Source organism: Corvus cornix, chromosome 4 (assembly GCF_000738735.6).
Source record: "Corvus cornix cornix isolate S_Up_H32 chromosome 4, ASM73873v5, whole genome shotgun sequence".
Classification (NCBI taxonomy): Eukaryota; Metazoa; Chordata; class Aves; order Passeriformes; family Corvidae; genus Corvus; species Corvus cornix.
Genome location: NC_046334.1, coordinates 7708501 through 7727065, shown reverse-complemented (window position 1 = coordinate 7727065; position 18565 = coordinate 7708501). Strand labels below are relative to the sequence as shown.

Below are 18565 nucleotides of genomic sequence, written 5' to 3'. Positions count from 1 at the left end.
TGATGTTGGAACAGATGACTTTTTAAAAAATTATCCTAATACCTAAACTTTTAATTATCTGGATGTGAGTAAAATACAACTTTTGCTCAGTCACTCTTATTAAGGAAGGAAGTTAAAAAGAAACTCCTTAAAGGATGTGCAATTTGGTTAAATTAATTGAGAGCTGGGAAACACAACCACTGAATGTTATTTCTGCCTCTGCCATGACTGACCCTACCATATTCTACTAATATGTTTTTATGAAACCAGGTAGACTTATCATTTCAAACGTGTAGCTTGTCTAACTTTCCAGGGAAAGAACTTGTATCATACAGAGCATGTACTGAAACGAAAGCGTGTTTGATCATTACGTGCAGAAAAAGTATCCCTGAAACAAGCCTCAACTTAACACCAAATCATGTTCACTAAGCCTGTGTAATTCCAAGGGACGGTAGCAGGTGTGGAAATGTTGCTCCAGTGCATGGTGAATAGCTACTGGTTTAGGCAGTCAGTTTCCAGTGTGAGATCTGGAACCGTGTTAAGCATCTAGACTACATTAGGGTGTAGGTGGAGAATCGGACGTCTCTGGCTGCACTGCTGGGTCAGTGCACGTCGTGTTGACAAGGTATTGCTGAGCTTACCAGAGGGAAATGCTAGGGAATGGGTCTTTAAACTCCTGTAAAGCTAAAATTTAGACCCCTTTCTTAGTTCCTCTGAGGGATGCACTTTCACCTTGTGACTGACAAAACAGTCACAAGGTGACTGTTATTTTCTGAATATTGATGTGTAGTCTGTTTTTTTCTCACTTTGTTTTGTTTCTTTAGTGGATTGGGAGATTTAGGAGGTAAAGCATATGCTTCCCTTCCTCTTTTCCATCCTTTCCTGTGCTTAATTCACCAAATGTAGCTCACTGGTTAGCATGCTTTTGTAGGATGTGAAATCAAGGTGCCAGTTTCTTCACGATGGGAGTTTGCCATTGTTTGTTTGTTTGTTTTTAATTTTTTGCCTTCTAAACTATTTTGCTGAGTTAGTCTGTGGTATTTTCCAGCTCTTGAATTTAATTTTGTTATGAACAGCAGAGCAACATCAAAGATTAATTGGGCCAAACACACATTACTCTCCCTTCCCAGGGAAGTGTCCTGATTATGAAGTATAGGTCTGGTTCCTTCATTTTGTTCTTCAAGGATTACTTATTAATATTACTGAAATTATTTATTCAATATGAAATGAAATGCATGCTTTAGGATGCCAACCTACATAGCTACCAAATAACAAAGTGGTTAGACCTTCCTCCCTCTGGCCTATTGCTTCTTTAGTTATTAGGCATTATAGTAGCTTCAATAATAAGGTTAGAGAATAATGCTGCCTTAGAGATGCCTATTGTTTACTATTTAGGATGACTTCCCAGGCTGAGGGTCATCTTTATATTGGTTTCCTCTAGCAGAGGATAATCCTGACTGTACAATATCAGGATGAAAGTGTTCCTTGCTTTTGTTCAGCTGTGTCCTTCACAAAAAGAAATCATGGGCAAAATATCTATTGACAATAATCAGGTTTCTCAAGAGCAAGGTGGAGAAATTAGGCCTGGCTCATGCTTAGCAGAGGAACAGATGAGAGACAGCTCAGATCAGTTCATGAGAAAACATGAGCTTACTGCTGGAAGAGAAATCAATTTATACTTTTTTTGGCGATGGTTCATCTGACCTGGCTTATCAAATAGATGCTTTACTCTTTACCTCCTTAAGGAGATGCCATTGTATACTTGAACACCATTACATGGAAATGTAGCATAATAGAAGATTACGTAAAATAGAGATGACAATTTCTAGAGTTTTTTGTAACTCCTTGAAGTGTTTTTATGGAAATGACCTTTCTGAGTCATGTCTTTCTCTTCAAAAGTCACCACAGAGACAGAAAATCCCCTATGAAAATTTGCATGAAATTTCAATTCCACCAAGGAGATCCATTGCCCCTAAGAGTCACTGTGATTACAAAGGTTGAGTCTGCCCAAATATAGTAATGGTGGAAGTTATGAATTCTGTCTCCTAAATATCTTACCTCCGAAAGAAATAAATTAATGCATTTCTGATCCAGAAGACATGCCGTTTTATTAATTAGTGTACAAGGAATTGTTAGCTTAGATGATTATGTTCAATTAAGCATAATGAAAGTAATTAATATAGGTTCTGGTTTTATGTGACTGAGTTAATAGTGCCATTAAATGCTTCTGTTGTGATACTACTTGTTCTAGCAGAGAAAAAAGTTTAAAAGGAAAGAGGCAAAAGTGGGGTTTTTTTTGTTTCTCTCTCAGTGAGCAAAATAACTTCTCTGTCATTATAACATATGCAGAATAGTTTACATTTCTTTTGTAATTGCTAATGCTTATAAATACACTATATTAAAATGCATTTTAAAATTTTGCAACATAGCCTTTAAAATATTTAATTACAATGTGGTTTCAAAGCACTAGTCACAATAAAGGGAGTGTACTTCAAAGTATGCAAGATTTATTTACCAAACATCTCATGCTCTGTTATGTAGGTCTAGAAAAGGGCCAGTAGCCCACAGCAAATGCTGTTTGATAAGGAAGTGGTTCCAAGTAAGGATTTCCTCTGGGTGTTGCCGTGTCTCTCTGGCTTCTGCTGTTTTGTTTCAAGGAGGCGGCAGTGGAAAGTTGTTTCTCATGGATTCACAGAGAGTACTTTTATGCCTCAGAGTCTCTAAGCCACCAAATAAAGAAGAAACTTGTAATGAACCAGCTTTGGAAGTATTTAATTTCTTTAGTCGTATTTAAATGAGGCAAAATAAAATTTTGCAACATAGCCAATTGCTGTCGTAAATATTTCTTCAGGGTTTGGTTACTGCACACAATGGAATACAGGAGTGGTGGAGGTGATGTGTTCACTTCCCTTGGATGTAAGTTGTACTCTTAAGGTTCGTAAGACTACACTGATCCAACATCAGAGAACACTCTTAACAGATCAGTCTCTTCAGAAAATGCACTGATTACAATCTTAGAAAAGACTTGGCAGAACACATTGCCCCATCCTATATTAAAAAGCAATATATTCGTACTCTGAAAAAAGCTGAACAGAAAAAACTTGATTTAAGGAACATATAAATTTGAATTTCAGAAGGTAACTACATAGGTATGTAGAAATGGGATAGAGAAATATACCAGCCAGCAATAAAAAAAAAATATTTTCTCATGGTGATTAATCCTGCAAGTAACCTGTGTTTTCATTGTGCTCGTAAAATGCAGACCAAATGCCATTTGAGCAATTTCTGTTTGTTTGACACTTTAATGAGAAATATTTCAGCCTTTTCCACTCTACAGCTAGTGGTACTGCATCTCTTGTTGCTATTACATAAAATCAATCTCTAGATGTTTTAAAATTGAAGATAAAATTGACCTGTTATCCATGCTGATGTATGACCTTTGTCTTGAACATCTGTTCTAAATATGCATCTAGTAGGTACAGTTGCCTCTATATTTGCTTAGAAGTGACAATTGACTGGAGCTTTTTCTTCACCTTCCTTTCCTGTGCAAGAATGAAATTTCAGCCTCTGCTAGAGGGATTTTCCCACAGTTGTTACCAGCTTGCAACATATCTTTCTCTTGTTGCTGCAGCTGTGGGTGTCCTGTAGCTGGCTTATTTAGACCTCAGTGCAAACAGTTTTTCTGTGAAAGGACAAAAAGTGCTTGCATGTACTTTCTTTTTTTGCTTTTCCTACTTGTGGAGGACTTGTGATGCATGAACAACAAATGTCTCCAAAAGCAGCCCTATCTCAAGTGAGCTGTTGCTGGAGAAGTTCTGGGGTTTTTTTAGGAATGATCTGTAACATGAGCTAATCACTTTATTTGTGTGAGGTCTTTTCACAGCAAAGCCAGAAAGATAAAGCCCTAAAGCAATTATTGTACATTTTGCTGCTTTTATTCCCTCTACATCCTTGCTCACCCAACAGAGACCATATTACGCTTTTTTCCCTTACTGCTGAGAAGCTCAAAACTATGATACTGTTCTAACTTTATGAGCTTAAAAAAGTGGCCAAAAGACATGCAAATGAGAGACAGAAAAGGTTTTCAGTATTGCACAAAGCGCACAAAATTATTCTGCTATAACTTGGGTAGTTGAACTGAAGGAAGAAAGTGGTGATTCAGAGATAAAAGTGGCAGAGGCACACTCTTGTGGATGCTGCTACTTCCATTTTTTCCCATTCCAATCAGAGGGAATTGGCAGCAGAAGGATGGAGGTCAACTTTGCGCTTCACATGTGATATTTTTAAGCAATACCAAGATAAAGTGATACAGAGAAGTCTCTTTTAATTGCACGTATTTCTCTGACGCATCCCAGATTTCATAAACATTGGATTGGCTGTCTACTTGGGCTTAGTTTGAAATGGTAAGGCTGAAAATCACTATACATTGCCAAATTCAGCTTTGGTTTTTTCACGGTTTAAGGACACAATAAACCTGTAATTATAATAAAGAGATTTTTGTTATTAGGGAAAGATGGTGAGAAACTATTAAATTATTGTACCAAATTAGGAGACAAGAAGAAAAGATGCTACTATAAAACCTACCCAGGCTGTTATGTTATAGGACTGGTTTTTTCCCCTTGAAAGATGTTTGACAGGCTTGTGTCTTTTGTACAACTAAAATACTGCAAATGCAGAGTACTAGTATTGATACTGAAATGCTCAATATCAGATGAATATACTGATTACTACAGGAAAGTTAACTTGGTAGTATGTACTGGTGGGATCTTGAATGGATTTTTTTTAATGCTCTCATAAACAAGATGTAGATCTGTGTCTTTGATCTAATCTCTAAAAAGTCTGTCCTCAAACTGCATGTGTGTTATAGTATACTAATTTTTTACAAAGAAATCCTCTCTCTTCTCCTGTATATACAAAATATCAGAAAAGCAATGGTGATAAACTCTTCAACTGCTCCTGTCTGCAGTGCCAATCCTTTGAACTTCACAACTGGCATTAGATCCTTTTTCTATGTGAAAGAAAAACTTAAACACAGCAGCTGCTTTGCAAGTTGTGATGCTGCATGACTTTCTCACCAGTTTCATTCTGAGACCTGTAGTCCTCTCAATCTGAATAATTTTTTACTTCCATAAGCTATCATATTAACTTTGGAATGATGTTGCTCGGCTCAACATTGAAATTCATTTCCATAGCCCGTGATGCAGAAATGTGTTTGTGTAGCAGTAACATAAAAATAATGAACTCTGCCTTTTCCTTGCTAATTTCATCATAAAGGACTCCTAACCATCTTAAGAGATGTGTTGCAGTTGCATGCCACAAAAGCCTGCACAGCTGAGGAGATGCTGCAAAACAAAGTAGAACAGGAAGGAAGTCAGAAGTACTTCAGTTACGCGAGTGCATGACACTAAGGTGGTGAAAGTAATGTAAAATGCATTAAATGAGGTCAGAGACATGATTTTCTTGAAGCTGCTTGGTGTGTCAGAAGTGTTTTAAAGAACTTTCAGTTTGCCTTTGACATTGCTGCAATAATTTAGACAGAAAAAAACCCCAACTTTTCAGTCCTCATAATTGAATATGGTTTCTGCAGATCTGTGTGAATTCTTCAGTTGGAGGACCTGCATAATGGGAGTCAGAGGAGGACCCTGGTGTCCCTTTTGACAAGCAAACAAGGTATGTCCCGTATAGATGTTTGGATACTTGAAATTCATTATGCATCTCTAAAGGTGATAGCACAAATCATTATTGGTAGCGTATATAGGCTGCAGCCAAACCTTTTAAAGGTCTCCTCTATCAGCATGAAAGGTTAGTGGACTCTTCTGCAGGGTTCTACATCTATCTTTTATGGTGTCAACTGCCACAGAACTGAGAAGGGATAAAAAAGAGGAAATTTCATTAGAGGAAGGGATGGGGTAAGACGGCTGGTGGAGGAAGGTGGGAAAAGTTTCCATTTGTATGCAAGGAAACTTTAGAATGAAAGGGTCACTGCAACCTTTAAAAGGGGATTTTTTTAATAGCTCAGTGGACTCAAAGTTCATGCAGCAAGAGACTTTTCACAGGTGATCTACTGTTCCTGGGCCAGTTTTTATGCAGACTGAGCAAGAGCAGCTCCAGAAGCTGGGCTAGCACATGTGCTTAATATACTCATCTCAGGTCTTGCCAACGCTGGCTTTTTGTCTGCAGTGCCGGGGCTGCTTCAGCATCGGCGCCAGCAGCTGTTGGGCTCCTCTGTTGTCACCAGTAGATACCAGTGCAGTGATGTGGAATCACTACCAAACGCTTCAGACATTGACATGGGCATATCCTTTGTACTTCCCTGGCAGCTGCCCGGGGGCCATAAGTCCATGATGGAAAGGAGGAGGACTTGGCAGTGATTTGAATTGTATGTTGACAGAAGGCACATAAGCAACTATTTATTTCCAGAGTCTTCCTGAGAAGCTCTGAATATATCCTTCCTTCCATGAAAATGTAGCTGATTACGATCTTGAGTCTAGGGAGAGAGGATGCTGAATATTGATGTTTCTAAGTGCCCCCTTTACTGTTTTGCCCTCTTTATCAAAAATAAATGTAATTTAAAATTTAAATTATCACATTAGTGAAACTTTATTAAACTTAATTTGATTTAATTTAAAAGAAAATTGCTAAAAAGTTAAATTAACATAGAAAAAAATGCATAATAAAATATTTAAACTACAGAAGTCCTTAGGGAGAAGCACCACCATAGCGCTTCTTTTCCTTCTCTTCTATCCATCCTTTCCCAAATGACTGTATTGTGCGCACTCAGATTCTTTAAGAAATGATGCACTTGAAAGAGTAACAGACTTTTCCAAATGCCAATAACTGTAAAGACATGCATTTGCAAAATGAAGAAACTGATTTGTAAAGGTTCAATGAGTTCTTCAAAGAACAAATTAAGCTGGTGTTAGTCATTATGTATCATTGCTTATACCCATGGAAGTGGGTGTATCTATCATGCTCCCATTCCTAAATAGGTTTATAGTTAGACATCTAACAGGAGCAGCTGTGAATGCAATATTTACAGTTTAGGTTTTTTGGGGGTGAAAATCTGCACATCACAGACTTTTACAAATGTAAGTCCTTCATCACAATTAGTCATAATGATTATGAAGAGATCTGAATTTTTATGTTGCTCCTGTCCCTGTTGTGAGTTTCTTATGGATAAGCTGATAGCTTCAGTTTTTAAATATGTGAGGCCAGCATTTTTTTGTGCCAATGAGTAACAGAAGTTGTTCTCTGGGAACAGTTACTTTTATCTTTCATGGCTTATAAAGGCTTGATGTGCTATTAACTAATATATTCTTGAGGTGAAAATTTATTTTGCTGTTGTCTAAAGCTTTGAGTATTTTAAAGAAAAATTCTCTTATCTGTCTATTAGAATGAAAAAATGTTTGGTCGGCATTGTGGAATAGATTTTGATTACCAGTTACTTTATAATTGCATTAATATTGTGAAAATTGTTTTAGAGCAGATATAGAGTTCTGCCTTTAAAATCCTGCTTGTAAAAAGAGTGAATCAGTGTAAGGAAAGTCTGGCATGTTTTTGATTAACTGAGCCTATCATTCATTCTCCCTTGATTGGTTTAGGATAATTTGGACCTAGTTTCACCACAGATACAAGATGTACATAAAAGTTCATAACTACGTGTAATAGACTACTTTAGGATTGTGAGTTTACCTTTAATTCTAGATTTTGATGATCTGAATGCTTCTCTGTCCCAAATAAAATTACTTTTAAGCAAAATATAAAGAAATCATACAGCCATTAGTTGAAATATCAAAAAGAGTTGTATTATTTACTAAAATATTTTTCTGTTTTGGTGGTTTTTTTCAATGTCCTTCCTGTTTCATAAATGTTATAAATTTCACTTTAAAGCCACCTAATGATAAAATATTTCTCAGAGGAGAAAGGACAAGCTTTGGGGACTGCAATACTTTAGACCTGTGATTCAGGAGGAGCACAATCTGTTAACTTGAGGACAGGAGTAATTCAAAAGGCATTAAAAAATTCAATAAGGGATGGGTAAGAGTGAGATTCAAAATTTAGAGCATTTTTAATTTCAGTAATATATATATACACATATATATATACATATACATATATATATATATATATATATGGTGTTTCTGTTTTCATGTGGCTGATGTAGAAGCCAAAACTTAGTAGGCTTAAATCTTAGCTCTTACTTTTGTACTGAAGTACAGTGTATAGTGCACAGGGCTAAGTTCTTTGCTGGCTCAAAATGAGCAGAGCCCAAAGGCATGGCTTTTCCAAGTCAGTAGAAAGGGAAATCTATGGCATGCCATTCAAAGCTACTTACTGAACTGGTATGTGGGAGAAGGGCAGGAAACTGGATCAGAAGAGCTTACGATGAAGGGATAAGATTTGAATTATTGTCTATGCTGAATGGCAACTATCCAGGATCCCTGGGGATGTCCAGGTGTTGGAACTACAGTATCATTTACTTGTCCATCATCTGCCATTGTCCGGTGGATGCTGCCTCTCTCCTGGTTTCCCCTTCCTTTAAGCAGACGTTTGAATACTTCAATTTGCCACCAGCAGCCTCCTGTGTAATCGTGTGTGGAGATAGGCAGTCTAAACAAGTTCTGCTAGGAAATCCATCTCCCAGCTGAACTGCTGAGCCAGTAAAAGACTTGGCTCTCATTTTGTCTATGCTGTTCATTATATGAACACAGTACTGTTCACTTCAATGGAGCCATGAAGGATAATCATTAATTTCCTAGCACAGTATTTCTCCTGAGTTTGGGAAGAAGGAGTAAGAAAAAATTCACACTGATCTGAGACCCAGAGTCAAACATATTCTCATGTAGGAAACAGAAATATTTTTCTTACAATCTTTAATTTTGATCATCTTAACATTAGCTAAGAAGTTCTTAATTTTTTTTCCTTTTGCTTGAAATACAGGATTTTCTGGGTTATTTTGAAAATATTCAAGTGGTTTTTTAGCTTTTAAGTTTTATTTGTCCTCCCTGTCCCAATTACCCTGACAGTAGCATTGAATTCAGTTTATTATTCTCATTTTAGGAGGTTTTCTCATGAGGAATAATTTCAAGGTTTACCAACCACTGTTTATCCCTATATCTATTTCTTTCCTCAAGTGAAACAACTGGTAAGATTTACATGCCAAGAAGACAACTTGAACATAATTGTATCAAAATGTGCCATTTTATCAAGTAAACTAGTTTTAAAACATTTAATCATGTTTAAGAAAATCAGTGTCAAGCATAGTCTATCTTCTAACAAAGATAGATTCTAACAGAAACAAAACCGAATACTATAACTTGCTCATTTATTTTAAGCCATATTACTGTGATAACTGCTCTGCAAGTGGTCTGGGATATAATTTTTGTCCTCAGCAGTCTTAATTGTATGGCTTTCTACTTGGTTCTTAGTGTTTGAACATCACAACATAGATTACCATCAGTTACTGTCTCATTAATGCCTTCTGGTTTGATACAAAGTGATGCTGCCCCGGGGAGTACAGAGGTAGGCCTTGCTTTAGTCGTTTTAGTTATATTTTTAGTTTCTTTAGAGAATCGGTGGATACCAAAATCTTGGCTCTCAAATTGCACACACAAATTGTAACTCTGAGGAAGGAAGGCTGGAACTGAAATGCTTTCCCACAGTCCTGTGCCAAACTGAGGTTTGGCAAAGAAATTAATCTGCAAACACTTTTTTTGTGAAATAATGCTATTCTGAGTCACGGGCTTTCTTATATGGTGCTGGAAAGAGTAGTTTGCTTTTACTTTTTGACATTTTACTTTTCTTAGCAGTGCCTGTATTCTTTTGCCTTTCTTTGTGAGTTTAGAGAAAAAGATACAAACCTCCACTTACAACACGTACAACAAATCAGAACATATCATAGAATCATAGGATGGTTTGAGTTAGAAGGCACCCTAATGACCATCCAGTTCCAACCCCTTTGCCATGGGCAGGGACACCTTCCACTAGGCCATATCACACAGACTAATTTGGAGAAATGTCTCAAGGATGTTTTTTTCATTTGTTTTACTGGAACTGTTTCACTCTATTTCTGCTCTACACTAGTGCTTTAAGAGTGCTCAAAGCATTTTGAGTCCAGAACGGAGAGATCTTTCCTTTCTATGCATCAGCTGCTGCTTGAGGTGTAAATGAGTAAGTTTCAGCCTTGACTACTGGCAACTTTTTATGTAGGTATAACTTCATGACTGCAAATTCCTGAAATACAGGGACCAGAAACCATAGTCTTATATTATAAAGAAAAAAGTTTTCCAGCAAAACTGAAAACACGTGCTTGTGATTCTTGGAAAATGTTAAAATAGTGGACAGTACAATTACACATGGAAGTTTTTAGGGGACCTTTTGAAGAAAATTTCAGAGCTCAAATGGAGACTTGAAAAGTTGCAGTCCTTTAACAAAAAAGGCTCAACATATGCATAGAAAAAGAGGTATTCCTTGTTAAACAGAGCAAGAGCAAAGAAATAAATCATTATCTAGTACTACTGTGTAAGTTGCCATTACATTATGCTTCAAGAAATGACAGCAGATGAATGGGAGGAAAAAATTGGAAGAGCTGGAGATGGCAGTCCATAAAAATTGTGCAAGGGAAATGGAGTGATTGAGTAAAAGAACAGGGAAATTATTTCTTCTCTAACCTAATGCATTAAAAGAGAAAAAAAAAATCAGAATTGAGACTGGCCTGAGGCTTTTCAGGTGGCATAGCCTGTTTTACCTTTTTTTTCAATCTAGACTTCAAATAATAGTTCAAAATGAATAATTTTAAAATGCTGTACTTCACATTTTAGACTAAGGTGAAAGCAGAGTATGGAATTTCTTGCTGTTATCTTGGCAGCTCTGCTTGTTACAGCTCTTACTGTGTTCTCATGTTAGATGACTATTTTCAGATTGCAAAGTAATGTGGAATGAGGAGATAACTTGCCTTTCACAAAAAAAATTAAGGCAAGAACTTGAAACAAAATTTTAAAACAACGTCTTGAAAATTGAAGGCCATTTCAAAATTGAAAGAAAAAAAGAAAAATATCACGGTAATCTTTCATTAAGTTTTTCAGAATTACAAATAACTTTTTTTTCATTCCTTCCTCTTTCTTTAAGGAAATTAAAGAATAAAATTTGCACTGCTCTTTCAAGTGTATCTTCTTCTGCTTTTTCTTGCAGGTTGAAATTGAAATTACATTGAACAAGATATTTTGTCATGAGCTAGTGGCCTGGATAACCTTAATAAGAAGTGGTACAGTTTAATAGAAATAAATAGTCTTTATTCTCCAATCCATCTGTTTGGAGGGAATAGAGGTTGTCATTTCAGTGCAATTCCTACATAAACTAAAAGTGGAAAAAATAAAATGGTGAAACTAACCTAAAGGAACTTAAAGTTCACCTTAGAGAAAATATTTGTCAAAGCAACATCAAAGTCTGCAGTGTCATGAACTGATACTGAGAAAGATTCGTCCTGAGGAAAGGTATTATATATAAGATGTCTTTTCTCCTCCATGTCTTTGAAATACTTTACTTTCATAAAAGCTAGAGATCCATGTTTCATTTCAGGGATACACAGTCTGATGTCCATCAAAAGTTTCCGTTTTTTAGATTAAAGTGGAAGTTTTGAAACAGGACACCTGTTTATATTTTTTTCAGTGCCTGCATGGCTTTATTTTTCCTTTAGTTCTTAGAATCACAGAATCATTAAGATTGGAAAAGACCTTTAAGATCATCAAGTGCAACTGTCAACCCAGCACCACCACTGTGTTAACCACTAAACAGTGTCCTCAAGTGCCATATCCAAGCAGTGTTTGAACATTTCCAGGAATGGTGAATCCACCCCTTCCCTGGGCAGCCTGTGCCAGTGCTTGACAACCCTTTCCATGAAAAAATTTTTCATAATGTCTAATCAAAACTTAGCGCAACTTGAGACCATCCTGTATTTTGGTTATAGGCATTCTGGATCAAGGACCCAGTTTTGTTTCCTGCTTGCACCTTGCCTGGCTAGTGGTGTGCTGCAAAGTGGACTGGTCTCCACGGTGATGAGAGGTCTTCTCTGAGTGCCTGTGTGTAGGATCAGTGTAATTCCAGAAAGCTCTGGAGCAGTGCTAAGAATGGCTTATCTGTTTTTATGGCTTCCAAAGAGACTTTGTGTGTGTGTCTGTGTATTTTTATATATGTATGTGCATGCAGTGTGAAGATGACTAAAAATGTACTTGCATTTTTTTCAGTATGTATATACTCAAGAGAAGGGGGTATAAATGACTGAAAGTGCCCAGGCTTTTGACAGGCTCTTCCTTGTCACCCACCCAACCAGCAGAGGTGAGCAGCAGCCAAGGCACTGTATATCATGTTGTGATACTGGATTAACCTTTGGTGCTCTCTTGTTCGTTCTCAGACACATACAGAAGGGTGTCTACCCGAACACAGGAGAAGAGGAGATGCTTGGTCACAGCTGCAGCTCTTTCTACTTCCACCTTTCCCAAGGGGAAATCCCCTCAGCACTGTCCTACCAGAGTTTGCCTGGATAATGCTTTCCTCTCTGAGCCACCTCTCTGCTACATTTACCTTCTCTCATGTCTTCCTAATGGACAAAATAATTTCCAATTACAATCTCTGAGCCTGGTTGCTTGATTTCCTCAGCAGGTCATGTTTTGGACAGCTTGGGAATACCTGAACTTGCAGCAATCTTAACTAAAGGTGGTTGCCTGTTGAATTCAACAGTTTCAGTGAGTTCCAGTTTCAATCTGAAACGCTGTATTTTGGCTTTACACAGAAGAATTGGTTTATTTTAATGTTCATTAAAGCTAAACTGAGAAAAGGTCTAGGTGGTGTGCTCAGAAGACTAGGGCAATATCAGAGGGAGGAAGGGAATAGGGCAGTACAGGTTTTAGATCTCCATAAAAAATTTAGTTTTTTAAAAATATATTTAAAGTTTTTAAATGCAAGTTTAGAAGTTTCTGTGTACACAAATTCCCTGAAACACATATCCTTCTTTTTGAAATGCATTCTGGCTCATTAGTTTTCTTAATACTTAAATTATTTATTCTGGAAGACTCGTAACTATTTTTTTATTGCTGTGAACAAGTAGATAGTGAAAGATTGCTGGAATTTCATGACCAGTATTGTGTGGCATTTCAGCCTTAATATATTAAATATATATTAAATATATTTAAACACCTGAACTTGCATTAAGTTTTTTGGCTCAATTCCATGACACATTTCTTTTTTTCAGCGTGGCCAAGTTTAGATTTTCAGCCAGAAAGCCAGAAGGCTTTGGAGAACAGTTAAAACTTGTTTCTTGAGATGACTTACTTTGCACAAGTTTGAAAGAGTTTTAAAACCTTTGTGCTTTAACCCAAATCCAGCTCTGAAATTCAAATTTAGCCCATCTAATTGGGATTTGGAACAGACAGGTGAGTTGCTGTCTTTAGCATTTTTATTTAAACATGAAACTATCTTCCCCTTTATCTTGTTTTAGTTAAAATTAGTTCTGAATAAAACATTTTTTACCACATCCTGAGGCTGCATGTTGAAAGAAAGAATAAACTGACCACCATGATTTCCAGTCAGTTTCCTTAGCTGGAGCTGGTCTGTTAGCTTCCAACTCATCAGTGAAAGAAAATGCTCCAAATCTAGAGCATTATTTTAACATTTCCTTTCTTTAATATAAGAAGTATCTTGGCATGACCTGTGCTTACTTCTCCCAGGAAGTCTGTAGCCATGTGATTTACATCTAGACCTGTGAGGCTTCCTAACAGCTGCTGCCTGAAATATGCACAAATAATTTACAGCAGCCTGTGATGACTTGTTGAATAGTGCATTAAACCACCTGAAGAAGTATTTATGCAAGCCAGTAATGTAGAGCATGTTGCCAGCTCTGGTTTTAGGGAAATTATTGTTGTAGTTCCACACATTGCTGTGCCATGTTTTGCACAGTAATTTTAGAGACAGACTTAAAGAAAAGAAGGGTTTTGGTACAGTTAAGTCTTGTGAATATGCTTGCTGAAGGTATCTACCTGGCCCTTTGTCAGTGAACCTCTGTTAAAAATTAATATAGTGAGTACTAGCCTAAATTACTGAAGCTCTTTCTTTTGTCGAAAGTAGGCTTTGCACCATTAGTTCATTTTATCAGATCTATATGACTGCCCAAGGCTGACTGGCCTTAGGAGTTAGCTACTACTGAAAGACCAATTGTGTTTGTACAGCTCCATGCCCTGCAGAACGCTGCATCCTTCCCTTCTCTGGAAGGAAGATGGTAATTTTGCAGAATTCTGAACCAAGGTGACTCCTGCTGCCAGTATCTCTAGATCACCTAGAGCAATGTGGAGAGTCTTGTGGCTGAGCATTCAGAGGTAGTATCAATTTCTAAATTTTATCCCTACTTCTAAAAGCCCTCTGTGCCTCTAGAGACTTTATAATCGCTTATCTACCTCGGACTCCACTTACTGCCTTTAGAGTGGTCTTTTCTATTCAAAGGTTTTATAAGATAAGAATTGAGAAAAAGATAAGAAATAGAGAGATGTAAAGGCTTTAATTGGTTGCTGCTTTCTAGTGTTCTGTATTTCAATGTGTATTTATAACTTGTCTCTTCAGTCTCTTAGTACTTACTAAAGAAAATATTTACTCTCCTCCTCCTACTTCCACTCTGTCAGAAAGCCAGGGTATATTCCACAGTCTGGAGATACAGTAATTTGATAAATTGACTGTTTAGCCAATAATACCTACTCTGCAAATGGTTCAAAACATTTGTTGTATCACTACAGAATAAATCAGTGACTGAATACTGGCAAAGAGCTCTGTCTACTGAAGTTGCCATGTTCCCTAACTCTTGGAAACTGCATTGTCTATCGAAATTTGGATAATTCAAGTTGCTGAGTAATCTCACACTATGCACAGGGAGCTGCTAAGAGTGTGATACAGAGGCAATAGCAAGCAATAGAAAGGTGGGGAAATGTCTAAACCTAACCATTAGGAAATGCTGGAATGAGAAGTCAGGGTCCAACTTCTCAGAATACTGTGCCCTGTTGGACTGGAGGTTCCAAAGAAGAAAGTGCCCCTTGGATTCCATGGCAGATTATCCCCCTTCCATGGCAAAAAGAATCATCTGCATCTGTGGCTTAATGCCCCAGTGGAATTTTTATAAATTTCAGTCTTATTTGGTGCAGAATTTAGAAGCTTTTTGCATTCACTAAGAATATCCCAACACCACAGTCTGTGTTGTTCTAGGAACCATCTGCCTTTTTCTAAAGCTGTTTTTAATTTCTAATCAAAGATTAATTATGCCAAGCTTTGGCCATGAAGACTGTGGAGGAGCGGAAGTGCCTACAGTGCTCACTGAAGACATGGGAAAGTCAGGTACAAGTCAGTGCTGTGATTTATATTTGGGATTCAGCAGCCCGGGGATGCTGAGATAAGCCCTGAAACACCAGGCTAAGGCTGTGAATCTGCTGTGTGCCACCGCCTCTTTGGAGAGGGGAAGTACTTTTCCAAACTTCACTTAACACCTCCCAGATGGTATCTCTCTACCTGCACTCAGCTACCCAGTGCTACCTGCCAGTATTTAACTTAGTGTTGTTCTTTAACTCTTGTCTCTAAAGGATATATCAGTATCCTGTATGTGCCTCCATATCCCAGTTTTGTTCAGATTTCATAGGGAGAGACCTCCCCAGGGTTTTTCTTTTTATTGTATCCAATATTAAAGTCCAGTCTGAGGCTGAACTTCTACTTTAAATTTGGAATCCACAGGTTATGGGAATAAATAAATGTAAATTTAATTCTGATCAGAGCTGAACAGTCAGGTTCCTCTCTGACTGCTTTCTTCATGCAGAGCCGGGGCTGAGCCTTTAGTGTCCATAACAACAACTTTTCCTGCAAATGGTGTCCTAATTCTGTCTAAAACTGTCCTGGGGGACTTTGACAGCTCCTCTGAGTACTTTTGCTATTTCTCTTCATCTGTTCCCCTTTATCCAAAATTCTTTTCATGATGCCAGTCTGTTGGAAATACAGTTTTGATGGGTTATTTGAATACTAGCTCCTGTTTGAGCAATTCCAGCCCTGTTCTTCTAGGGTTACTGCTGAAGCTGTCGAAGTACTCAAAAAATCATTCAAGCTTTTATATACATATTCAGAGGAGATTTTTATCTTTAGAATATTCTATATAGCTCTCTAACACTTCACTGATATGAATCATCTGATCATTGGATTGTTTTTAGCTGAATGGAGAATGTATTTCAATTTCTTTTCCCTCCTTCCCTGTCCCCAAACATTCAGAATTGGAGAAACCCAGTTTCCTTAGATCATGCCCATGGCCTGAGGATTGGGCTGTTTTCTTGGGAGTTAGAAATCAATGTCCCAGAGAGAGGAACTTAAAATTTCAGCAAAATTAGAAGCAGTTTCTCCAGTATTCAAAAGGGTTCTTGAAGCACTGGAATTTTAGGACAGCTTTTTTCACCTCCACATTTCCTCCTGGTTTGTGTGTTAAGAAATCCAGTGTGATAAGGTATTTTGCGATCACCTATCACATAGATCTGTACTAGGTGGAGACAAGGTGACAGATGAATCTTACTGCCTCTACCCCTGGAGCTGCAATCATACTAGTCTAGATATCAAGTCTGTTTTTATATCACTTGTGCCAGAAACAGCAACAGCTAAGGAATTGTAAGGCAGCTCATGAAAACTAGCTGTTTTGATGTAGTTGAATCTCAGCAGTACACCTAAAGAGTTCTTTATTTGCCTAAAATTCTCTTGTGATATATCCCAAAAATTACCTCTGGTATTATGCTGGAAATACTTTTTTGGTTTGGGTTTGTTTTTGTTGTTTTTATTAATTGTGTTCCTGTCTGCAGTTTAATGTTAACATTCCTGTGATACCTAGAGAGACATGTTTGGCAGATTTTTTTCAACTTGACATTTAAATCTGATTTCACACATCAGATTGTTTAATATTGTACAGTTACCCCAGAGAAACGATTAGATGTAATTTCATAACTTATTGGAGTAAATTATTATTACCTAGTGTAAATATAGGAGTCGTTTGCTGTCCATAATAGTCTGTAACTGAGAACTTGTGCTTCAGTGGAAAAATAAACATGATTTTCTTTCCTTTTTCTTTAATATTGATCATATCTAAGGTCTCTATCACTATTACCTATGTTTGGGACATAGAGGAAAATATAGTCTCTATTCACCAAGACAAATACAAAAAGGAGATAGAAGAAACTCCAGTTAGGGATGAAATTATTCTCATTTTTGGAATAAGTAATAAGCAAGTGAAGAATATCATCTGCCTAACCATTGTCAAGTTTTTGTAAACATCATGAGAGAGATAATCTTTAAAAGTAGTTTGAAGAGAAGGACAGCTGTTGTTTTGTGACTACTCTGCTGTTGTTGTTGTTGTAAATGCTACAAATGGTAACATCACTGAAAACAGAGATAAAATATATCACTTGGTTGCTCATCCTTTTAATACTTTTCTTCTGTCAAGGCCCAAGTCCCCAAAGTATGCTTTTTGGGGAACATATGTCATCTGCCAAAATCCATTTGAAATCTGAAAGCACAATAATGTTTTCCTTTCCCTTGTTTTTCAAAAGTAAAACATTTACATTTAGGGTGAAATGCTCCTTTTAAATACAGTATGCTCTGAACTGTGACATTAAGTTGTTTGGGTTTTTTTTTCCAAAAAAGTTAATATTTTTAAAATTTGGCTATAAAGGCTGTAATAAAGGTGTATTTTTAAGCAATACAGATTTTTCAAATTACTTGAAAACTAAAATGACTAGAATAGGATCACCAGACCAAGAATTTGAAAAGTGCTTGTGCCTTACAATGAAAGCAAATTCTTAGCAGGGTTTCTGGCTAGTCCCTGCAAGTATGTCATGTCCGTGATAGGACAAGGGGGAAAGGAAAAGAACAAGGGGGAATGGCTTCAAGATGAAAGATGGTATGTTTAGATTAGGTATTGGGAAGAAATTTTTTACTGTGAGGCTAGAGAGGCCCTGGAACAGGTTACCCAGAGAAGTGGTGGATACCCTGTCCCTGGAAGTGTTCCAGGCTGGGTTGGATGGGGCTGTGAGAAACATGGTCTGGTAGAAGTTGTCGCTGCCCATGGCAAGGCGGGGCTGGAACAAGGTGGTCTTTAAGGTGTTTTCTAACTCTGATGATCACATCAAAGTCACTCTTTCCTTTCTGGATGGAAATAAGATGAAATTCTCTGTGGGCAAGCTGCAGTGAAGGCTATGGAAATGCACATTCTGCAACTAGAATAATTCCTAAAATGTTTAAAAAATAGAGTCAATAGTTGCTAATAACAGTTGCATGTTTTGCAAGCCCAGAATGTCTTGGGGCAGAGATACCTGCAGAGCACCAGGGGTACAAAGGAGATACGATTCTGCCAGCTGCCTTACCCACAAGAGAGATGCAACCCAGCTGTCAGCTAATTGTGAAATATAAAAATCCTTTTGAGATAACTCACCTGAACAGGTAGCTCAAATAGAGCTCTGTTTGTGGCTAGAGTATTCCTGATAAATGAGAACTAGATTTTCTTTTAACCTTCTATTCTTCTGTCTGCACGTAA

At 37.3% G+C, this 18565-nt stretch overlaps 1 long non-coding RNA gene across 1 annotated transcript in view; it reads left to right on the top strand.

Moving 5' to 3' along the window:
* The first annotated feature begins 523 nt into the window (after positions 1–523).
* The window catches only part of LOC109145596, an 88184-nt gene continuing 70142 nt past the window's right edge, over positions 524–18565 (top strand). The window contains exons 1-2 of the long non-coding RNA XR_005601859.1: positions 524–604; positions 5567–5649. This is a non-coding gene — a long non-coding RNA (uncharacterized LOC109145596). The remainder of the gene's footprint in view (positions 605–5566; positions 5650–18565) is intronic.